This window comes from Lycium barbarum, chromosome 3 (assembly GCF_019175385.1).
Source record: "Lycium barbarum isolate Lr01 chromosome 3, ASM1917538v2, whole genome shotgun sequence".
Classification (NCBI taxonomy): domain Eukaryota; kingdom Viridiplantae; phylum Streptophyta; class Magnoliopsida; order Solanales; family Solanaceae; genus Lycium; species Lycium barbarum.
The window spans coordinates 61,356,694-61,383,394 of record NC_083339.1 but is presented as its reverse complement, the minus strand read 5'-3'; the positions used below and the strand labels follow the sequence as shown (position 1 = coordinate 61,383,394).

At 38.1% G+C, this 26,701-nt stretch overlaps 1 long non-coding RNA gene and 1 pseudogene across 1 annotated transcript; both read right to left on the bottom strand.

Moving 5' to 3' along the window:
• Window positions 1-26,701, bottom strand: part of LOC132630887 (peroxidase RIP1-like) — a 69,078-nt pseudogene that overhangs the window by 743 nt on the left and 41,634 nt on the right.
• Window positions 1,713-4,723, bottom strand: LOC132631374 (uncharacterized). Its single transcript, XR_009578838.1, has 3 exons — window positions 4,319-4,723; window positions 3,395-3,445; window positions 1,713-2,002 (listed from the first exon to the last, which is right to left on the bottom strand). It is a non-coding gene; the product is annotated as an uncharacterized LOC132631374 (long non-coding RNA).

Below are 26,701 nucleotides of genomic sequence, written 5' to 3'. Positions count from 1 at the left end.
GTCCCAGTCTGAGGGCCATGACGGGTACCCGGTGCTAACCCACCCGGCAGCTCTTATCGTACATTCACATTTACATCTAGGTGAGCCACATGGCTAAGTCATACTTTTTATCCATCATTCATACTAATGTCATTGGGCAACAATACATCTATATCACCATCAACAACTATGCCCATATCAATGTACATAAGCTGATGAGGCCATCAAAATGATATACAAAACATAAGCCGACAAGGCTAAATACATCTAACTATATACACATGTCTACGAGCCACTAAGGAGAGTATGTCACATCATATAGGCGGGACAGGACCCCGCCATGCCCATAAGTATGTACACAAAAGAATAGATACCAAAAGCTGTAGCTCCGAATGAAATGGAGCTCCGCTACGTAGTCCCTGAGTAATAAAGCTATGGATCAAGCCTGTCTCCCTGGCCACCTGCGGGCATGACGCAGCGTCCACAAAGAAAAGGACGTCAGTATGAAGAATGTACTGAGTATGTAAAGCGTAATCATCATCATTATAGAAGCATAATAGACAACATAAGAAATAGTATAAGATGGGAGGTGGTAGAACCATCGTCATAAACACTTACTTGCTTTTCATAGGGACCTTCCATTTCTAATATGTGATTGTGAACATACATCCTTATCCGTATTCGTATATGTATTTATTTACATATTCATACTCATATACATATTTATATTCATAGCATACCCGACCATGAAGGATCAGTGTTTCACATACCCGGCCATGGCAAGACACGGTGATTATACATACCTGGCCCTACCAAGGCTCAGGGTTATCCGTACCCAATTGCAGTGGTACGTGCGTGATACATATCATACCCGGCCATATAAGCTCGGTGTTACATAATAGTCATACAAGTGTTACACCTCGGCAATTTCACGATTTCGCATCGTGAATAGACTAATGCCAGCTTAAGGCGAACATGAAGCTTTCACGATTAGAAGCAGGTGATTGGAAACCTTACGGCATATACGATAAGATTTGTTTTGTTATATGACTTGGTGAATGTAGGTTCGTTAAAGGAAGTGAAGTATAAGCTATGTTTGGGAAGGATTTCATGGTTTTCGAACTAATGAATATTTAGTAAGGTCCTGTGGACGAGTTATAATGTACGTTAGATCATTAAGGAAGTGTTAAACAAGTACCAAGAAGGTTCCATAAGGATTCGGGATCAAACGAAGCGACGAGAGCAAATCCGGAAAAATTGAGGATTATACGGTCATATGTACGGACCGTATATTTTATACGGCCCGTATACCTAACCGTAGAACCCTTCCAGTGAAGGGTGAGTTTCTAGAAGAAACATACGGTCCATTATACGGACCGTATAAATTATACGGTTCGTATAGTAGACCGTATATTTCTGGTCGGGTCCGAGTTCTATTTTTATATATGTATGATCCCTCTTTCTTTTTCTCATTTTTCACCTCTCCAACACTCTTTAAACCTCTAGAAATTTCTCCATATCACACTAACACATATTCAAGAAAGGAATCAAGGATCAAACATCAAAAGTTGGTAGAATCAAGGGTGTGAATGCTTCCTAGGGTTGATAGAAGTTGAGAATCTGTCACGACCCAACTCCGTAGGCCGCGACTAGTGTCCGTGCTGGACACCCAAACGTACCCAATAACCCAAACTAGCATATCAGCAGAATATTTTTAAATGAAAAAAAATCAATTGGCGTTAGTAATTATCATAAATGAACCGACATAGTACATGGAAGCCGATAAGGCTGTCACAGATCATATCATCCAAAACATATACAGAACCCACACAAGTATGTCTACAGACCTCTACAGAACATAACAGAATCATAAGACGGGACAGGGCCCCGTCGTACCCCTGAATAATGTACATATATACGATAGCAGAAGACTGTACCAAAATATGGGCTCCGGATAAAGGAGCGCTCCAAAATAGCAGAATAAAGTCCTAAGCGGGCGGATCAGCAAACCTGTCGTTTGTACCTGCGCGGCATGAAAACGCAGCCCCCGAAGGAAGGGGGTCAGTACGAAATATGTACTGAGTATGTAAAGCACGGAACGTAGTAAACAAAGTCATAATCGAAGCAGAAGATACAGAAAATGAACTGAATATCCAAATTAGCAAAATGCTGATCATATAGCATAAATAATATTCGCTGGAAACATATGTCGTACCTGGTCCCATTATGGAACAAGATCATAACCGAAACAGAGCTTACAGAGAAGTGAGTGTAACATCCGAAGTATCAAATGCATATTTTCGAAACATGAGGAGTGTGTACAGAAACATATACCATATCATATCCGACCCCTTCCAAGGGACTCGGCAAACAGAACGTGGCCACCCCCCGACGCTGGTGCCACCACACATAAAGAGCAGAATAGGGGATAACCCCGTAACATAACATATCATATCAGATGGCCATATCAGATCATATCATATCATATCAGAGTGTGTACATGGCACATCATACTCCACAACCCATGTACATGTATACCTGCCCCCTCACATCGAGGCACGGCGAACAATGCAGAGGAATACGCTTGACAACATATCCTGGCCCGGGCTCAGTGTGGGAAACATTGGGGCATCCACGAATGGAGTAGTGAGAAACTAATGCAAATTAAAATATAGCACATTTACGGAGACTCAGTAGCATAATTCAGATGACAAACCATATGACAGAAGCGGAGCAGTAATCATAGTGTATGCATTTCGGATATCCCAATAGCATATGTCAAAATAAGCTTTTTGTAATCATTTTCATGTTTCAAAATACATTATGGGGCTTATCAAAATAATTCAAACGAATGTCATATATTTCCAGAGACTCAATAAGACCTATCGGATGACAAATCGAAATAATGAAATCGGACAGAATCATAGTGAGTGTATTTCGGATGTCATAATGGATTACAGAAGCATAATCTTTCTAAGTTCGTTTCCAAGTTCCGAAACAGTTTTACAAGACTTAATGGAATATTTAAAACAAGTTTTATTTAGTAATTACAAGCGTAGTTAAAAACATTTCTTTAAAAAAAAAACGCTCGAAGACAAGTCATAACCACTAAAAGGGTAAAATCGGAAATAGTGGGCCCACCTCGGGACAAACGAAGCGGTGGGCTCAAATTACGTATTTTAAGCTTATAAAGTCACCTACGGAGATTCTGGGGACATTCCATAATTTTCTAAACAATTTGCGGAAGTTTGCACAATTCTTTCAATAAAGCATACTTATAGGGTTCAATTCCATTGAATGAAAAAGGGGTATTTTCAAATGCGGATTCCGATGAGCAGAATACTTTCCGAGGCTCGAATCCGATCCTAGTACACCTAGGACATGCCAAAAGAATAATCGGGATAGCTTTACATACCTTGTATGCTCTTTACGCCTTTCCAAATTCAATTCCCGTTTCGCCCAAAATCTGCAATTGGTCACATTTACCAATTCTCAATTTCCAATCTTTAAGTATTCAATCTTTATTCATAATTGCCTACAGAAATTTGGGCAGCATCTCCCCTATACATATAGCATCCCCGAGAATTTAACTCGGCCAAAACAATCAACAACAACCCAACAACAACATAAACAACAACAACAATCACTGTAAACACAATATAACTTAACTAGCTATCTTCCCAACATAATGTCATAACCTTCATTTCAACTTCAATTTCCAAACTAACCTCAATGGTTTCACATTCATCATCTAGATCATCACAATATAATTTGGAAATATTTCATATCATTTCTACGAAATATTCACAAGATATACAAAATATACAAACTTTCCACCAAAACATAATTCACCCAAAACTTCAAATCTTCAACCTACATATTCATAACATATTTCCATCTTCCAATTTCATCAACCATAATCATAATTTACACCTTAACAATTCCATTTTCATAATTACATAAATCTACCATAAAATCACAAAACTTCCCATAACAACTTAACAACCAACCTTTCATGCTAATATGGACTTACATCCCTCCAAATCCACCAACCAACATAGCCATTCACATTTAAAACTTCATTTCCATATTTACATAAAATTACATTAAAATCACATAAGTTCCTATAATCATTTTCCAACAATTTTTCATGCCATCTTAAACCATTTTTCCTCCACATTATACAAGTGAACTACATTTATTTTCATCCAAAATTCTCTTCAAATCTCATTCCATAATTCACAATGCCAACGGACGAATTTATATCGCTATTTTCCCGTTCTAATCCGTTAAAACTTTAAATAAACTTGTTAGCAATGAAAAGGAACCTTATTCATACCTTAAGAATTCAGCCACCACGTTATCACCCTCCTCCTTGGTTGATTTTTAGCTCAAATTGAAGACAACGCAGCGTACAACACTTTTCCCTTCATGGGCTTCGGGATTCGGGGCTCGGATTTTGGTCAAAATTAGTTTTTCTTCTCTCCAAAGCTCCTCTCTCTCTCTTTCCAGAATTTTCTGGTTGTTACAGGTCTTAAAATGAGGAGGAAGGCCGAAATTTTCACTTATAAAAACTTGGGTAATGGGCCTAACCCGGTTGGGCTCGGATTGGGCCTAGCCCACTAACCTTTCTGCATTAAAACGTCCATATCTCCTTGTCCCGACGTCACCTGGGAACCCACGACCTATGGTTGGAAAGATAATTCAATTATCTACAACTTCTATTTCTTGGTATTTTTCCAAATTCCAAACTTATAATACCGTTTTTGCCCCCCCAAAGTCAGGTCACCCGAAAACGTTTTCTTAAAAATATTCGTTTGGAGGACTTCCACTTTGATTTGGCCCAAGGGTCCTTCTTGAGTTGTGTTTAACTTCACATATGTGATTCATATAATTTGTCACATGTCCCAAAAAAAATCTTGACGTGTGGGCCCCACCTCAACTTATAATTAATCTGACGTTCAAAAATACGGGATGTAACATCCTCCCCCCCTTTAGAACATTCGTCCTCGAATGTTCAACTAGCCTTATGTGGTATTATAATACGTCGGAGAGGTCTCTTTCTTTCCTTCAAAATTTCCCAAACGTTACTATTACTGTCCCCCTTTTACGTACTCGCCCCTTTTTTTTTTTTCTATTTCCGAACATCGTTGTGCTGGAACGTCCCGGCCTTAGCTGGCGACGGAACTAGTGTCAGTTTACTTATAATATCTGTACCATGTCTTTCGCTTTGTCTCTCAAATTCTGTTCGGTTAATGTCTTTCATACCTCGCGACACTGGCTGCTGAGGTCCACCTGTCGGTCGGTACAATCATGAATGGGGTGTCATGTGTACAAATACACATTTACTACCATTTTGCTTACAAAACAATTCTCAAACGCTTATTCAAACTTACTCTCATTCCCAAGCTCCATTGCGCTATCTTCTTCCTCACCAGCTTATCTTGTCTTAGTCTACCCGACTTCTTGAGTGTTTCTAATCACTCCGCATATCCTAATTTCCTTTAAGTTACCTCAAATTTCCCATTCGTCCCTTATTCCTATACTTGTGAAAATTTTAGTTTACTTCCCAGGGGGTCACCCATCCCAGAATTGCTCTGGCCCTAGCACGCTTAACCTTACAACTTTAATGCATTTAGGCCGTTATAATTACACCAATTGCCCTGCACGTCCTTTGTCACGTAATTTAAGACAAGTCGTGGTCTTGACAGCTTTTCAAAACGTTCTCGTAGCGGGTCCCACCCCGACCTAGCGAGAATTCTTTTACTTTTCTGACTATATAGTTACCGTGTTGCCCCCTGTACGTCTTCAATATTTACCTCCATGTATATATATATATATATATATATATTATATATTTGAGTCGTGAGCGAACCACTCAATTCCCGACTGCTTGTCATACACTTTGTATTCTTTCAATTAGAGGAAACTTGATCGTTGGACATTTTTGCCCTTCCACATATTTTTGCCCTTCACATGGGCTGTGCTAAAGCAAAATGGGGTTGGAACATATTTCTGGTTCATTTAAATAAATTGCGAACTTGCTACTCGTATATGCTTTCTCGAGATAAAATTTTCCAAACAAGGATAATGCTTCTTACAAATGACATGGAGGGTATCTCTTAAACTTTTAATCCAACATAATAGATTTACCCTATCGGTATCGACCTTCAAGATATGTTAAGAATTTATGTCTCATTTTCCTCTTCATATTCCTAGAAAAGTTTGGGCAGAGGTTCCTCTGCATTTCTTACTATCCCAAAACCTGTACACAGGAAATACCAACCATGCCTCACAGGGCCAACACATATACGTATATACATATCATATCATATCGCATCATAGCTACACGGGGCTAACAATTTCAAATAAGAGTACAAAGATGCCGAGGCTTACCTCACATGCCCAACTCAAATGGCACCTGCTACACTTTCCTGTTTATTTTTCTTTTTAATCTTCAGCTTGTGTTTCAATCGTACTTCAAATACCTTACCCAGCATACGTCTTTCATACCATTACTTACCTGTGTACTGTGCAGCTTCCAATATCATCAGTCGCTGTCTTACGTCGATACCGTCCTCCAGCTGAAATCAAGGGTTAATAAAAAAAGGAATTCATTTCCTACAGCTGGCTCTATCGCACGATCTAAGATTCAAAGAAAGGTAACACCCTAAATGCCCTGTAGCCTCCTGTTTATAGATGTGGTGCACAACACACCGATAAACAAGACTCTACTAGACACAGTCTGTAGACATTCCGAGGACGAACTGCTCTGATACCACTTTTGTCACGACCCAACTCCGTAGGCCGCGACTAGTGTCCGTGCTGGACACCCAAACGTACCCAATAACCCAAACTAGCATATCAGCAGAATATTTTTAAATGAAAAAAAATCAATTGGCGTTAGTAATTATCATAAATGAACCGACATAGTACATGGAAGCCGATAAGGCTGTCACAGATCATATCATCCAAAACATATACAGAACCCACACAAGTATGTCTACAGACCTCTACAGAACATAACAGAATCATAAGACGGGACAGGGCCCCGTCGTACCCCTGAATAATGTACATATATACGATAGCAGAAGACTGTACCAAAATATGGGCTCCGGATAAAGGAGCGCTCCAAAATAGCAGAATAAAGTCCTAAGCGGGCGGATCAGCAAACCTGTCGTTTGTACCTGCGCGGCATGAAAACGCAGCCCCCGAAGGAAGGGGGTCAGTACGAAATATGTACTGAGTATGTAAAGCACGGAACGTAGTAAACAAAGTCATAATCGAAGCAGAAGATACAGAAAATGAACTGAATATCCAAATTAGCAAAATGCTGATCATATAGCATAAATAATATTCGCTGGAAACATATGTCGTACCTGGTCCCATTATGGAACAAGATCATAACCGAAACAGAGCTTACAGAGAAGTGAGTGTAACATCCGAAGTATCAAATGCATATTTTCGAAACATGAGGAGTGTGTACAGAAACATATACCATATCATATCCGACCCCTTCCAAGGGACTCGGCAAACAGAACGTGGCCACCCCCCCGACGCTGGTGCCACCACACATAAAGAGCAGAATAGGGGATAACCCCGTAACATAACATATCATATCAGATGGCCATATCAGATCATATCATATCATATCAGAGTGTGTACATGGCACATCATACTCCACAACCCATGTACATGTATACCTGCCCCCTCACATCGAGGCACGGCGAACAATGCAGAGGAATACGCTTGACAACATATCCTGGCCCGGGCTCAGTGTGGGAAACATTGGGGCATCCACGAATGGAGTAGTGAGAAACTAATGCAAATTAAAATATAGCACATTTACGGAGACTCAGTAGCATAATTCAGATGACAAACCATATGACAGAAGCGGAGCAGTAATCATAGTGTATGCATTTCGGATATCCCAATAGCATATGTCAAAATAAGCTTTTTGTAATCATTTTCATGTTTCAAAATACATTATGGGGCTTATCAAAATAATTCAAACGAATGTCATATATTTCCAGAGACTCAATAAGACCTATCGGATGACAAATCGAAATAATGAAATCGGACAGAATCATAGTGAGTGTATTTCGGATGTCATAATGGATTACAGAAGCATAATCTTTCTAAGTTCGTTTCCAAGTTCCGAAACAGTTTTACAAGACTTAATGGAATATTTAAAACAAGTTTTATTTAGTAATTACAAGCGTAGTTAAAAACATTTCTTAAAAAAAAAAACGCTCGAAGACAAGTCATAACCACTAAAAGGGTAAAATCGGAAATAGTGGGCCCACCTCGGGACAAACGAAGCGGTGGGCTCAAATTACGTATTTTAAGCTTATAAAGTCACCTACGGAGATTCTGGGGACATTCCATAATTTTCTAAACAATTTGCGGAAGTTTGCACAATTCTTTCAATAAAGCATACTTATAGGGTTCAATTCCATTGAATGAAAAAGGGGTATTTTCAAATGCGGATTCCGATGAGCAGAATACTTTCCGAGGCTCGAATCCGATCCTAGTACACCTAGGACATGCCAAAAGAATAATCGGGATAGCTTTACATACCTTGTATGCTCTTTACGCCTTTCCAAATTCAATTCCCGTTTCGCCCAAAATCTGCAATTGGTCACATTTACCAATTCTCAATTTCCAATCTTTAAGTATTCAATCTTTATTCATAATTGCCTACAGAAATTTGGGCAGCATCTCCCCTATACATATAGCATCCCCGAGAATTTAACTCGGCCAAAACAATCAACAACAACCCAACAACAACATAAACAACAACAACAATCACTGTAAACACAATATAACTTAACTAGCTATCTTCCCAACATAATGTCATAACCTTCATTTCAACTTCAATTTCCAAACTAACCTCAATGGTTTCACATTCATCATCTAGATCATCACAATATAATTTGGAAATATTTCATATCATTTCTACGAAATATTCACAAGATATACAAAATATACAAACTTTCCACCAAAACATAATTCACCCAAAACTTCAAATCTTCAACCTACATATTCATAACATATTTCCATCTTCCAATTTCATCAACCATAATCATAATTTACACCTTAACAATTCCATTTTCATAATTACATAAATCTACCATAAAATCACAAAACTTCCCATAACAACTTAACAACCAACCTTTCATGCTAATATGGACTTACATCCCTCCAAATCCACCAACCAACATAGCCATTCACATTTAAAACTTCATTTCCATATTTACATAAAATTACATTAAAATCACATAAGTTCCTATAATCATTTTCCAACAATTTTTCATGCCATCTTAAACCATTTTTCCTCCACATTATACAAGTGAACTACATTTATTTTCATCCAAAATTCTCTTCAAATCTCATTCCATAATTCACAATGCCAACGGACGAATTTATATCGCTATTTTCCCGTTCTAATCCGTTAAAACTTTAAATAAACTTGTTAGCAATGAAAAGGAACCTTATTCATACCTTAAGAATTCAGCCACCACGTTATCACCCTCCTCCTTGGTTGATTTTTAGCTCAAATTGAAGACAACGCAGCGTACAACACTTTTCCCTTCATGGGCTTCGGGATTCGGGGCTCGGATTTTGGTCAAAATTAGTTTTTCTTCTCTCCAAAGCTCCTCTCTCTCTCTTTCCAGAATTTTCTGGTTGTTACAGGTCTTAAAATGAGGAGGAAGGCCGAAATTTTCACTTATAAAAACTTGGGTAATGGGCCTAACCCGGTTGGGCTCGGATTGGGCCTAGCCCACTAACCTTTCTGCATTAAAACGTCCATATCTCCTTGTCCCGACGTCACCTGGGAACCCACGACCTATGGTTGGAAAGATAATTCAATTATCTACAACTTCTATTTCTTGGTATTTTTCCAAATTCCAAACTTATAATACCGTTTTTGCCCCCCAAAGTCAGGTCACCCGAAAACGTTTTCTTAAAAATATTCGTTTGGAGGACTTCCACTTTGATTTGGCCCAAGGGTCCTTCTTGAGTTGTGTTTAACTTCACATATGTGATTCATATAATTTGTCACATGTCCCAAAAAAAATCTTGACGTGTGGGCCCCACCTCAACTTATAATTAATCCGACGTTCAAAAATACGGGATGTAACAGAATCTCTTTGGTATTGGAGTTGAGTTCTTCTCAAGTGACATATTTTCATTCAAAGATCATCTCTACATGATCAAAGGTGAGTTCTACAATTGCTTTATGTTATTGATGATGTCGAGTAGTTGAAGAACTCGAATTAGAAACAAATATGCAAATAATGGTATGTTGAGTTGAAAGATAGCTTGAGTCATGATTCATGGTGTAATATGAGTACAATCTTATTATGAAGGACACTAAGGATATTGAGAGAGTATTATGTGAATGATGAACATGATGTTGTATTATAGTTATAGTTATGGAGAATTGGGGAAATGAATTTGGAGGTCGATTGATGTCTAACTCGAAGGGATTTGCGTATTATGATATTATGGGTGTTGTGTTGATGTTTGAGAGATGTTTTGTTATATAAGGAAAGGTGGTCGAAACAAAGCAAATGCTGCCCAATTTTCGTTAGCCTTAGCCACTTTAGTTTAAGCTTAAGTATACTTCCAACAATATAATCCTCGTACGAACCCTTTTGTATGTAGAATTGTGAGCCCGGAAGGAGAGCTCTTAGTCGAAATCGTTAAAGAGATATCAAGGTATGTAAGGCTATCCCCTTCTTTCAAAGGCATGACTCTTGTTTCATAATTTCTTCCCTATACTTCCATGACCTTCTTACATCCCTAAAGATGAAAGTTGAAGAACTTCAAGAACTTCTTACGAGATACGTTCCATAACGATAAGGATGACAATGATGACTTCATGATGCAGATATTTCTATGCTTATGATTTCATTGATACCATTATTCATTGTTGTCTCACCTCATAATATTAGTTTCTTCAAGGTGAGACGTAGCGATGACGATGAGGCCATAATGTAATCGGAGGTTCACGACCTTACGTCACTCCAATAAAGCGCATTTTTATTTGGGATCTCATGCATGCTAATTATATTATATATATGTATATGATATGTATATGTAGTGGGTAAAGGTGTAGTGCTATAGACGCACAACCATTTGATCAGCTGGTATTTTATGATATCCTTCCGGACGCGGAATGTATGAGTAATGGATCGGGTCGTTCGTTCCGCGGCAATGTATTGATATATGATGATATATGGATCGGGCTGCACGTTTCGCAGCAACATATGATATGATGATATTTACTTTATAAGCTTGCCTGCATGACTCCACCTTAAGAGGCAAGTAGTCACCAGTTATCTTCTTAATTTTTATTCTCTTGTTTCCTTATTATGTTATAATGCATGCCTTGCGTACTCAGTACATTGTTCGCACTGACGCCCTTTTCCTTTAGACGCTGTGTTCATGCCCACAGGTAGACAGGGAGACGACCCAGCTTCCTAGGAGCCAGCCTAGCTTGCACAGGAGCACTCATATTCCGGAGGTGCAGTTCTGATATATTCTTTTGTGTACATACTTGGGTATGACGGGGTCCTGTCCCGTCCTTATGAATTTAGTGTCTCAGCTAGAGGCTCTTAGATGCTCATGTGTGGGTAGTAGATGTTATATGACCCTCAATGTATATTTTGTATATCATCCTTTTGTTGCTGTGAGGGCTTACATGTATAAAGGTACAAGTTTGCGGGGTAGTTTATAATAAGCATGATTTTGGAGATTATATGTGTATAAGTTGGGACGATGGTAGTACGATGTATGGTACTTGGTAGTCAGCTCCGGGTACTCGTCATGGCCCTCCAGTCGGGCCGTGACAAAAGTGGTATCAGAGCTATTCGTCCTAGGGTGTGTCTTCGATCCGTGTCTGGTAGAGTCTTGTTTATTGGTGTGAAACACCCCATACTTATAAACGAGAGGCTGCGGGGCATTTAGGAATAATGACCGTCCTTTTCTTCATAGATCGTGCGATAGAGCTATAATATAAGATTCCCTCTTATCCTAACTGTGCGTTATGATTTCAGCGATGCCGCCAAGAAAGAAGCAAATCCACTCAATATTAGATGCTCCTGAGCAGGTACCAGTCGAGGACCCCAGCTGAGTTTGGATATAGCGAGGCTCAGAGTGCTACCCCCTCGCTTGCCACTCCCACTCTTATTCCTCCAGCAGTAGAGGAGCATGATAGAGCCCCAGCTCTTTCCCCTATTTCTCCAGATCAGGAATTGCGAGATGCAATCCAGTTGTTGACTCAGTTAGTTGCTGCTAAGACTCAGCGACAAAGCGTTGGTCCAAGTGGTAGGGCGACTAGTGCCCGAACCCGTGATTTCATGAGTTTAAACCCTCCAGAATTTTTCGGGTCAAAACTGGATGAAGACCCGCAGGGCTTTATTGATGAGGTGTTGAGGACGCTGAGAATCATTCATGCTTCTGATAGTGAGTCAGTAAAGTTGGCTTCTTATAGACTCCGGGATGTAGCTGTTTTATGGTACAATAATTGGATTTCTTCCAGAGGGGAAACTGCACCTCTCCCAAAATGGCAAGCGTTTGTGGATGCTTTTATTCGACATTATTTGCCACTCGAGGTCCGTCGAGCTCGCGCCGATAAATTCTTGAATCTCAAGCAAGGATGTATGAGTGCCCGGGAATATAGTCTCTGGTTTAATTCATTGGCCAGATATGCTCCGGCCATGGTAGCCGACATGGGAGACCGGGTACATCGGTTTGTGAGTGGCTTAGGGCCACACTTGTTTAAAGATTGTTTGACGGCATCACTCTTGGAAGGGATGGACATTTCGCGTATTCAAGCACATGCTCAGAATCTAGAGGACCAACAACAACCGCATATGAGTGAGCGAGATGTGGATAGGGGACATGGAAAAAGGGCCAGATCTGTAGGTGCTAGCAGTGAGTATAGAGGAGGCCAGGGGCAACAGTATTCCAGACATTCTGGCCAGTCTGCATCTAGTGCACCTCCTCAGTTTGCGGGCCGGAGGTTTGATTGTCCCGTTTATTCTGGGTCAAGTCAGGGTTCTAGAGCCTCAAGTTCCAAGTATCGGGGTGATTCCAGCCAGAGGAGACCACCGGTACCACGATGCAGTCAGTGCGGTAAGTTACATTCGGGTCAGTGTCACCGAGGCTCGGATGCTTGCTATGCCTGTGGCCGAGTTGGCCATATGATGCGTGATTGTCCATTGAGGAGCGGCCGGGATGAGGCCCAGCCCATAGGTTCAGCAGAAGGCTCTTCGTCATCCGTGCTCCCTGTAGGGCAGACTTCCCAAGTTTCGACGGGCCGTGGCAGAGGCAGAGGAGGAGCCTCTAGTTTAAGCGATCCCCAGAATCGTATTTATGCTCTGGCCGGACGACAGGATCTAAAGACCTCCCCCAATGTTGTGACAGGTATATTGACAGTATCTTCTTATGATGTATATGCATCGATTGATCCGGGTTCTACTTTGTCATATATTACCTCTTATATCGCCGGCCGTATTGGCATAAAACCCGAGCCAATCAAACCTTTTGAAGTGTCTACTCCGGTGGGTGATCCAGTAATAACTAGGCAAGTGTATAAAAAGTGTGTGATTGCAGTATGTGGTCGACACACCGTAGCAGATTTAATTGAACTGGAAATGCTGGATTTCGACGTTATTATGGGTATGGATTGGTTAGCTTCCTGCTATGCTAACGTAGATTGTAGGGCCAAAGTGGTTCAATTCCAATTCCCGAGAGAACCAGTCTTAGAATGGAAGGGTAACACTGCATCTCCAAGAGGTAGGTTTATTTCCTACCTCAAGGCAAGGAAGATGATCGCCAAGGGCTATATTTATCATCTAGATCAAGTTCATGACACCGAAGCAAAACCATCGACTCTTCAATCAGTTCCGGTAGTAAATGACTTTCCAGATGTATTTCCGGACGAGCTTCCAGGCCTTCCACCAGAGCGAGAGATTGAATTCACTATCGATGTGTTGCCGGATACTGAGCCAATATCTATCCCTCCCTACAGAATGGCTCCTGCAGAATTGAAAGAACTAAAAGCACAGTTGAAAGATTTGCTCGAGAAGGGATTTATTAGGCCCAGTTCATCGCCATGGGGAGCACCTGTCTTATTCGTAAGAAAAAAAGATGGATCTTTGCGGATGTGTATCGATTATAGGCAGCTGAATAGGGTGACAATAAAGAACAAATATCCATTTCCGAGGATCGACGATTTATTTGATCAATTGCAAGGAGCCAAGTGGTTTTCCAAGATAGATTTGAGGTCAGGATACCATCAAGTGAGAGTCAAAGAAGAAGCTATTCCGAAGACGGCTTTCAGAACTAGATATGGTCATTATGAATTTCGGGTGATGTCGTTTAGCTTGACTAACGCTCCAGCAGTGTTTATGAACTTGATGAATGATGTGTTCAGGCCATTCCTAGATTTATTTATAATTGTGTTCATCAATGACATCCTGGTATATTCTAAATCAGAGGAAGAACATGCGGAACATTTGCGTACTGTCCTTGGATTATATGCTAAATTTTCAAAATGTGAATTCTGGCTGAACTCTGTAACTTTTCTGGGCCATATCATCTCAACCGACGGTATTCGGGTCGATACTCAAAAGATTGAAGCTATGAAGACTTGGCCAAGGCCTACAACGCCTACCGAAGTTCGTAGCTTCTTGGGACTAGCAGGTTATTACAGAAGATTTGTGGAAGGATCTTCCTCTATTTCAGCGCCATTGATGAAGCTAACGCATAAATCCACCAAATTTCAGTGGACCGATGCTTGTGAGCGTAGCTTTCAGGAGCTGAAAGACAGGTTGACTTCGGCCCCAGTCCTGACGCTTCCAGAAGGATCAGAAGGATATGTAGTGTATTGTGATTCCTCCGGTGTCGGGTTAGGCTGTGTATTGATACAGCACGATAAGGTCATTGCTTATGCTTTCAGGCAATTGCGGAAACATGAGAAGAACTATCCGACCCATGACCTTCAATTAGCTGCAGTTATTCATGCTCTAAAGATATCGAGGCATTATTTATATAGTGCCCATGTGGATTTCTATACAGATAATAAGAGTCTCCAATATATTTTCAAGCAAAAGGAATTGAATCTGCGACAGAGGCGATGGTTAGAGTTATTAAAGGACTACGATGTAAATATTCTATACCATCCGGGAAAAGCGAATGTGGTAGCCGATGCCCTTAGCCGTAAATCTATGGGTAGTCGATGTGATGTCCCACCGAAAAGGAAGAAACTAGCTCGTGAGCTCCACCAGTTAGCGAGTCTGGGGTTCGCTTAACGAATTTGGACAATGTGGGAGTTACTGTCCATAACCCAACTGCTTCATCCTTAGACACGGAAGTAAAGAGGCACCAATATGGAGATCTCAAATTGAGCTATTGTCATACCCCATTTTAACCGGGTTATAGTAGGAGTACAACATATTGGTGATTCCTATTTCCTTTATTTTAAGGAGTCGCCACCTAATTAATTTAACGGTGAATTAGGACACCTAGATGTTAACTAAGGTAAAGTTAAAGCTAAACCTCCGTTAATAGTCTGCTTAACCAATGTGATTCCAGGTAAGGGCTCTATATTATCCTAAAGGGAAGGGGTTAGGCATCCTTTAGAATCCGTTAACTACGGTTGTCCGGCCAAACTTAGGTTAATTAATTTAGACTAAATATAATGCTTAAATCTTAAGAAAATAGGTTGTACATGTTATTAAGGTTTGAAAGGAAAAACATAGTGATGTTATTTAAACTAAGTTGAAGAAATACATAGTAGTCCACTCAAAAATAAAACTTATAAATCTTGTTAAGCTTTAAATAATAATTTTATTTTAAAAATGAGATTTGCAAAATATAATGATTTGTATATGGATAGAAGCTTTTAGAGAAGACCTAGCCAATTTAAACTTAGGATAAAATTACATTATATGAGTATAGTGATGAAGAAAATCTAGACTTATTTTAAAAATAGAATGCAAGAGATGATGAGTTTTCTTTCTCCTTTCACTAACTTATTTAACGATGCTCGGCTAAAAAATATATATATAATTAGATGAATCTTGAAAGCAATGTTTATAAAATATACTTGAGTTTATATTTGCGTATTAGTGATGTTTTGAAATATATATGATGGTAAGAATAAAATATGATTCCCTTTACTAAAAATATATAGTCATGCCATTTTGCAAATCAATTATTCCAAATAAAATAAATATTAGACATTTTTAACATGAAAAGAAGAGAATAAAAACTTACGGAATTAATTATTGGTTTAACTACCCTTTACTAAAACTAAACCTACTAATTCCACTAAGGTTTGTCTAAATTAAAAAAAATATTAGTCATGCTATACAAATTAAATGCATAAATAAAAATAGAGGAATAAACAAATTAAATGGGCTCAGCCCATTTGGGCCGCTGATCTGCTGCTATTGGGCTTTTTGCCCAGTAATTTCTTAGTATTGTTGTGGGCTACTGCTGTTATATGGACCTTGGCCCATAACTTTGTTTTCAATTTTTTTTACTGCGGACAGAACTGATAGGGGCTGACATGAGAAGATTGCGTTGGGCTTTTAGCCCAACAGCGTATGCAAGAGAAGAATGAGTCTCTCGGACTCGTATGCGATGTTCATGCATAAAAACGAAGGAAAAATGATTAGTATATGATCAATAAATAATGTTAAACATATGAAATATAAACTCAAAACAAATCAGCAGATTGTGTATATACTATGTATATTTAAGTATACTTCATGTATACACATTCATAGTTGTTTTAAATAAAGGTATACCAGTACTATACGTAAATATACATAACCAACTAAAATATACTTGCCACAACGCACAAAATTTAAACAACATCTAACGATACCCAGGACTTGCTAATATATGTTCACTTGCACAAAAATGCATATGATCAGACTGAACGTATTCCCAATATTCAACATTTTGAAGAATTTAAATCAGACATTTTGCATACATAGCACATGCATAATTTAAAAGAAAGTGGGCTGCCAGCACATAACACATACAGGTAGAGTACCAGGCCTCAAAGTCATTTTGAAACAAGTAATACATGATAATGTTACGGCTATTGCGAACGCAGACATACATCATAAATAATTGACTCACAGGACACTTTTCAGGTAAGGGAATAGACGGGTTCAAAAGGGAAGACAAAAACAGAATGTAATAACTTAAACAATAGGTTCATATCGAAACTGTTTTAGGCGAACTCGAATATGAGAAAGATGGAAGCATATCTCACAACTCGAATATGATAAAGATCAGATAAAATATGATGACTCAAAACTTGCGGGTTCGTAAATGCTGAAGTTAAATCGAAAATCCTTTTAATCCCTTTTAAAAAAGGGACCCATCCTGCGACTTGTGATACTACAACAACACACCAAACAGCAACACATTTTAAGAACAACACATTTTGCTGTTGAAACTTGTGATATTGCAACAACAAACCAAACAGCAACACATTTTAAGAACAACACATTTGCTGTTGAGACTTGTGATACTATAACAGGAAACCAAACAGCAACACATTTTAAGAACAATTCTTGACTCAAGTAACCCACTACAGAGAAATCATTTTTTTGTATGTCAAACACCTAGGTCACAAATGACCCTAACTTAATTTAAACAAGTACAGACAGTCGAATACATTAATCATGGTGTCAAACAGGAAAGTTTATGCATTACCCAATATATATTTAACCACACTGATCAAATCCAACACCCATTAATCCAGATTTGACATAAACAATTAATAGGCTGACCAATCATAACAAATTTTAACCATATTAGCATGATTGGTAGACTTCTAGATCATAACTAAACATAAAGCTCATTAGATGTCAAGAAAACCAGATTTTAGAGGACAAGCAAGGATTAACATCACTCTTCTAAAGAGTACATGGAAGCAAATAGAATAGGCATGATGAATGGCTGCTAGGTTTGGTAAAGAATTCCAAGTAACGAACTGGCAAGCCAAGGCAAGTTTCAAGAAACTATTAGAATTAAGCATGAACAGCTTTAAACCAAACAGGCCTGCTGATGACTGGATAAGCTCATTCAATATCTATTTAACAATTACAAAGAAGGAATACCAAGTTCACATACAGAGGTCCAACTTATTTCACCATATCTATTATAGTTCATGTGTATATACCAAATTCTCAAGTTAACAAACTTCATATTTAAGCTCAAAAAGTTTACCATACTGACACATAACCCAAATTCAAACATCTTCATCTGCATATTCGTAATAAATACTTTAAAAGCTATCATACCCGATCTAGATAATTTGGATCCTACTTTAAATTGATATTTAAGCATATAGGATAAACTCTTACGAGCACCTAAATACTGAAATTAACTGGATTGAATTGAGACATAAACAGCTAAACTCTGTTAACTACTGAACTGGAAATTAAACCTTGAATAAAACATGAACCTTTAGATATCTTAACTATTAACCCGAAACTAAACTAACTAAATACGAACACACCTAAGACTACCATGCTACTAAACTGAAAATAAACCAACTGTGACAACTAACATGTATGGACACACAAACACTTGTCAAATACCAAACTGAAACTAAACCAACTAAAAGGGAAGTTGTTTACCTTTTCCGAGTGCAGCGAACGGGTGCGGGTCTTCGATTCACACTCGAACACTACCAAATCCGAGCTTGCGAGGCTCGGATTCACCACCATAACAGAACAGACGAAAAAAAAAATTGTTTTAGTATTTCGACTCGATATTTTGAATTACCACAACCACTGCAAATTTGACATTTTTTGGAAACTTTGGGGTTTTTTTTTTAACTTTAATTTCTAGGGGGTTTTTGCGATTAAAATCCTCTTTTGTAAGGGATTTTGTGATTCCTAAGCCTTGATTCTTCCGGAATTTTTCCATCCCACAAAAAAAACTCCCCTCAAAATGGATCAGAAAGTCAGTACTTATAGGGAAATTTTAGGGTTTTCGTTTGACAAGAAGAGAGAGAGGAGCGGGGAACATGGGAAAGTGGGGAACAGAGGGAAGTGGGAGCGGGGTGTAGGCGGCGGTGGTGGGGGGTGAAGATGATGAAGGAGAAAGAGAGAGAAGGGAGTGGGGAGGGGGAAGCGGCGATGAAGAAGAGATGAAATGAGGGAAACCCTTTTAGGGTTTCCTTTGTTAAATGAGAATTGGACCGGGTTGTGGGTTAATGGACTGGGTCAATTTTCTTTTGGGCTGAATTGGCTGAATATGTGGGCTGGGCGGATGAAAATAATAGGTTAACTGATTTGGGCTACTACATTTAAATAAAAGACCCATTTAAATGATACTACTTAATATAAAATGTGCAATTATTAATGCTCAGATAATAAAATTATATGCCGTCGTAATAGCCGTGCAATAATATTTTGAAAGTCCACAGTAAATAAACACTATTATTTAATTATGCGATGATAAATGCGATGCGTGTGCATAAAATGATAAAAATTTGCGAATTATAATAATAATAATCATAATAATAATAATAATAATAATAATAATAATAATAATAATAATAATAATAATAATAATAGCTAGTAACTGTAATAGAATGATGAAACGCCGGTATTGATAAGAGTCTATTAATTATAGTAAAATACAAATATATTTTTTAATTTGCAAAAAATATTAGAAGCGTAAATAGGTATTTCGGAGGAGAGGCGGGACAAAATTGGGTGTCAACAACTTGTCCCTCTTTGCCCGATAATGATGAAAGAATTTTCGGGCAAAGACGTTGACTCAGTAGCCTAGTTTGTCCCGACTAAAGGTCTCTGTAGGCTAAGGGCAAAGAAAATTTGAGAGAATTGCGGCCGAACTCCGGTCTCCAAATTGCTTACATATCTCGGGCTGCACGAGAATTAGGCCGAGTGTAGTTCTGGGATAACTACGACACCTTATGCATAACGAATCCCGATTGGCATGAATCTTTGCAAAATATTGTCCCGGTGTCGAATTATGATGACACTAGGTATTATGATAGAACTCTAAAAATTGAGTGTGCTGGAATGCGTGCGGGATATTTGTGATTGGAGACGAGTGTTCGAGGTAGATCCTTGACCCTTGTCGGGAAGTCTGATTATCCTTCCCAACGAATTGCCCCAGTTCGCTGCCGAAGAAATAGTTCCACGAGTTGATGTGTGATGCCAACTTTAATATTGTCAAAAAGCCACAAGCTAAAAACAATTGTTAGCAATAAAGAAATATATGTGTAAATAAGAAAGGGTTGGAGAAGTTTATACTTATAACCCACGTTTCGGAAGTTGAATCCACAACATACTTTGGAGATGAATTAAATTTATGGCTTCCACTAGAAGAATAATTAAGTCGACATTGATATCCACTTTAACGAAAGCTAAATCCACATCCACGTTTGTTTTTAAGAAAATCTAAAACCATGATGATGTCCGCTTTTGAGGAAGTCTAATTTATGATCACCTTCAAATCCATATGTACAAAATCCATAGTGCGTAAATAGTAATCCACGTCCTCATTCGCGGAATCCATGCCCACATCATAAAACTCATGATGTAGAAAAATGAATTCATATCCACGTTTAAAGATCCACTATGCCCTAATATAAATCCACATCTACGTTCACATTTCACGGTACAAAAATATAAATCCACCTCCACTTTTACATACTTTAAGTGCAAAGAGATAAATCTACCTCCACGTCTACAAGATCTATAATGTAAAAATAAATCCACGTCCACGGAATTCACTGTGCTGGAATTTAAATCCATGTTTATGCCCAAAATCCACAATGCAAAACATAAATCCACGTCCACTTCCACGAACTTTATAATGTAGAAAATAAATCCATGTCCACATCCGCATTCCGCGGTACAAAAAATATAAATCCACATCCACTTCCACAGACTTTAAGGGAGAAAAAAATAAATCCACTTCCACGGTGCAAAATATAAATCCACATCCACTTCCACGGTGAAAAATATAAATCCACATCCACTTCCGTGGTACAAAATATAAATCCACATCCACTTCCACAGTACAAAAATATAAATCCGCATCCACTTCCACGGTAAAAAATGTAAATCCACATCCACTTCCACGGTGCAAAAATATAAATCCACATCCACTTTCGTGGTACAAAAATATAAATCCAGATCCACTTCCACGGTACAAAAATATAAATCCACATCCACTTCCACAGTACAAAAATATAAATCCACATCCACTTCCACGGTACAAAAATATAAATCCACATCCACTTCCACAAAATTTGTAATGCAAGAAAGTTAAATCCACGTCCACGTCCATAATGTTCATAATGCAAAAAGATAAATCCACTTCCACGTTCACAATATCCACAATGCAGAAAATAAATCCACGTCCACTTCCACAAATTTTATAATGTACAAATATAAATCCACTTCCACGTCCACATCCACGAAGGTATTCGTGCAAAAATGTAAATCCACGTCCATTTTCACTAAATTTATAATGCAAGGAAGATAAATCCACGTCCACGTCCACGTCCACAATGTTTATAATGTAAAAAGATAAATACACTTCCACGTCCACAATATCCACAATGCAGAAAATAAATCCACGTCCACTTCCACAAATTTTATAATGTAAAAATATAAATCCACTTCCACGTTCACATCCACGATAAAAATATAAATCCACATCCACTTCTAAAAATTTTATAATGTAGAATTTCATGTCCATGTCCACAAGATTCATCATGCAAAACATAAATCCACGTCCACTTCCACAAATTTTATAATGTAGAAATATAAATCCACTTCCACGTCCACATCCACGAAGTCATTAGTGCGAAAATGTAAATCCACTTTCACAAAATTTATAATGCTAGAAAGATAAATGCGCATCCACGTCCACAATGTTCATAATGCAGAAAGATATGTCTACGTCCACATCCACAATATCCTCATCGCAGAAAATAAATCCACGTTCACATAATCCATGATACTGAAATATAAATCCATGACTGCTTTCATAATTTGTAATGTAGAAATGTCTATCCACGTTTATTTCCACATCCAAAAAATCATTTGCGAAGAGTTATAATCCCACATCCCGTTGTGACGGAAGTTAAATCTACAATTGTCTCCACGATTTGACACATGATGCAAGATTTCGATCCTGTCATCTCATTAAATATCACATTCTAAAAAGAACTTGTTAGAGACTTGAAATAAATAAATATGTATGCAGTGATGATAAAGTCGAGGAATTTAAACCAATAACAGGTGACCATGTCCGTATCCACTTTGAAAAAAGGTTAACTCCACGATCATGTGCCTTTGGTCCCTCGAGAAATGCCACGAGCTAAAACAACTGTTAGTGGTAAGAATATGTAAATAGTTGGGTTTGAAAGAATTACGCTCACAGCCCTTGGTTGAGAAGATAAATTCATGTCCACTGTTGCAATCAAAATTCATGAAGAGTGGAACAACGTCCACCGTTTAGCGCAAGCTAAATTTACATCCATACTGAAGAATATTCGCCTTTTGAAGAAAGCTAACTCTTTGTTCACGTCCATAGTTAAAATATGAAGAAGAGTTAAATATGCGCCATATTCATGTTAATTGAACCTGTCTCATCAAAGAAAAATTGTGAGTTTAAAAGAAAATTGGTTGACTTGTGCTTGTTGGGGAACTTGGTGATTGATTCTTGTCTCGATCGTGTCCACGTTCTTCGAGGCCCCACCAGATATTTTGCTTTGCCAAGGAATTTCAGTAATAAGTAATAAAGAATGTCTTTTGAAATTAAGAGTAATGAGATTTGGATGACTTCGAAAGAGGATACTTAGTGGCTCTAATAGATAAAATGATTATGAAGACTCGAATTCAAACTTATCGACATTTTAGAAAGACATGCACGAACTTCATTTAAGACCACTTTTGTGCTACTTCTAAAAACATTATCCCAGTTTCCAGTCCTGGAGGTGCTTGGTTCTAAACAATTGAAAAGTGAGAACTTATAATGAAAGTTTTTGGAAGCGATTTAACCGATTTCAAAAATTTGTCCCAGTTTCAAGATACTAGGGCACATGAATTTAAACAGTGGGAAGACTAAAATCTTATATAAAAAATCCTTATGTATCTCATAGGGACCAAAATGGTTGGACAAACCGAAGATATTGAAAATTTTAAAATAGAAGGGCCGAACCCACCTTGGGTTGCCTACGTATCGCAAAAGAATCAGGCCAGACGTAGTTCGTGAAAACTTGTTGGGGAGGAAAATGATTCATTGCCAGAGGGGCGACTGAACTCAGAGCCATGGATTGAAAGGGACTACAAAATTGTGTGTTGGGACCCTGATGAATAGATCGGGTTGTGTGCCTAGATCCTGATGCATACTCTACTTTGTGTGCTAGAGCTTTAAAATGGAATACCCACATTAGAAGGTGGGCGCCTGACTGAAATTAAAATGCCCGCATTATGACGTGGGACTGAAATTTAAAAATACCCGCATTATGAGATGGGTGCCTGAACTGAAATTTAAAATACCCGCATTATGAGGTGGGTGCCTGGACTGAAACTTAAAATACCCGTATTATGAGGTGGGTGCCTGGAATGAAATTTAAAATACCTGCATTATGAGGTGGGTGCCTGAACTGAAATTTAAAATAGCCGCATTATGAGGTGGGTGCCTGGACTGAAATTTAAAATACCCGCATTATGAGGTGGGTGCCTGAACTGAAATTTAAAATACCCGCATTATGAGGTGGGTGCCTGGTTCGGAATGAGCTGGTCGAGAAGCGGTAAAATAGCTTGCTTGGTTAAGTTCATCCAAGTTTGGGAATGGAGGTGGCATGGGCAAAGTCCGATGAACCCCATGAGATGGAGTCATATGTGGCGGAGTTTGAGAAAATGACCGATTTTGAAGTACCATACGACTCAGTTCAGCAACTCGTTGCTCCAGACGAGCAATGATCTCCAAATGTGTTTCTGGTTCATTAGAGGATGTGGGATTACTTGTGATCAGTAAACTAAGAGATGGCTCAGATGAAGTGGTTGCATTGATCAAGCTTTGCTCCATTTTAGAACGAGTCTTTTTATTTAACCTGGTGATTAGTGATGAGTCAGAGTCTGATTTCTTGGCTCTAGACCGTGTGAAATATGAATGCTCCGCCAGTTCCCCTTTAGCACAAGTGAACCTTTTGTTTTGAAAATGAGTTTAAAAGAAAAAAGATAAAACAAGAAAAGAAAAAAGAAAACGAGTCAGTATATGGTAAGGACATATTATTGCATATAAACACATTATTGCACATAATACATCGCGTTCTATAATGCAAGGGACCTCTTTATGCCAGAGGTAGGCCTAACGAACATTTGAAGGACAAACATGTCTTTTATGTATCATTCCACAACTCTTCCTAAAACTAATTACAAGAATAATAAACATTTATTACATGCCAGTTAATAATACAACTCTAAGATATCTAACACTTCATCTCCACTAATTTCCTTTGGTTGTGTTCAAACCTCCGGCGTTAATTGGATGCTCCACGACAACCTGCAACAAAATGTCAGTTTTCCTGAAATATTTATCTATAGAGTACTAGGTCCACATATTCCTCACATTTGTCCTTCAAATAATGCACATAATAGTGAATAGTGTCACTTAGAGTCATAGACTCATTTGGATATTTGGTAAGGTTGACTAATGAACTCAATACACCAAGGGTATTAAGCCTCCTAGGTTTAAAATGATGCATGTCCTTACAAGGTTTTGGTTTTCGCTCTACCCTAGGTAGATTAAGAGTGGGTTCACTAGACACAAGGTTCCCGAGCGAACTACTCGAGTGAGAAGGCTACGCGGTCACCGTTATTCGGACACCCCGCGCATACGCCAACTCTTCTAAAATTTGGATTCTACGAAGAAATTTGTGGGTGCGCTAAACACACCTTGCGTGTACGTGTGATAGTGTGAGTTTTCCAGAAGTGGAGGAAATATGAACGGAATGCCAGTTTAAGGAAAGCAGTAACATAGAAAACTTGTCATAATAAAGCAGCCATTTAAAAGCACATAAGAAAACAACAAAGCAAAAATAAAGGCAAAACACCCAAAACATCCAATTAATTAATTATTAACCTATGTTGTTATGGTTAAGAACCTAAGTGTCCCCAGCAGAGTCGTCAAGCAGTCATACCCCATTTTAACCGGGTTATAGTAGGAGTACAACATATTGGTGATTCCTATTTCCTTTATTTTAAGGAGTCGCCACCTAATTAATTTAACGGTGAATTAGGACACCTAGATGTTAACTAAGGTAAAGTTAAAGCTAAACCTCCATTAATAGTCTGCTTAACCAATGTGATTCCAGGTAAGGGCTCTATATTATCCTAAAGGGAAGGGGTTAGGCATCCTTTAGAATCCGTTAACTACGGTTGTCCGGCCAAACTTAGGTTAATTAATTTAGACTAAATATAATGCTTAAATCTTAAGAAAATAGGTTGTAAATGTTATTAAGGTTTGAAAGGAAAAACATAGTGATGTTATTTAAACTAAGTTGAAGAAATACATAGTAGTCCACTCAAAAATAAAACTTATAAATCTTGTTAAGCTTTAAATAATAATTTTATTTTAAAAATGAGATTTGCAAAATATAATGATTTGTATATGGATAGAAGCTTTTAGAGAAGACCTAGCCAATTTAAACTTAGGATAAAATTACATTATATGAGTATAGTGATGAAGAAAATCTAGACTTATTTTAAAAATAGAATGCAAGAGATGATGAGTTTTCTTTCTCCTTTCACTAACTTATTTAACGATGCTCGGCTAATATATATATATATATATATATATATATATAATTGGATGAATCTTGAAAGCAATGTTTATAAAATATACTTGAGTTTATATTTGCGTATTAGTGATGTTTTGAAATATATATGATGGTAAGAATAAAATATGATTCCCTTTACTTAAAATATATAGTCATGCCATTTTGCAAATCAATTATTCCAAATAAAATAAATATTAGACATTTTTAACATGAAAAGAAGAGAATAAAAACTTATGGAATTAATTATTGGTTTAACTACCCATTACTAAAACTAAACCTACTAATTCCACTAAGGTTTGTCTAAATTAAAAAAAATGTTAGTCATGCTATACAAATTAAATGCATAAATAAAAATAGAGGAATAAACAAATTAAATGGGCTCAGCCCATTTGGGCCGCTGATCTGCTGCTATTGGGCTTTTTGCCCAGTAATTTCTTTGTATTGCTGTGGGCTACTGCTGTTATATGGACCTTGGCCCATAATTTTGTTTTCAATTTTTTTTACTGCGGACAGAACTGATGGGGGCTGACTTGAGAAGATTGCGTTGGGCTTTTAGCCCAACAGCGAGTGCAAGAGAAGAACGAGTCCCTCGGACTCGTATGCGATGGTCATGCATAAAAACGAAGGAAAAAGGATTAGTATATGATCAATAAATAATGTTAAACATATGAAATATAAACTCAAAACAAATCAGCAGATTGTGTATATACTATGTATATTTAAGTATACTTCATGTATACACATTCATAGTTGTTTTAAATAAAGGTATACCAGTACTATACGTAAATATACATAACCAACTAAAATATACTTGCCACAACGCACAGAATTTAAACAACATCT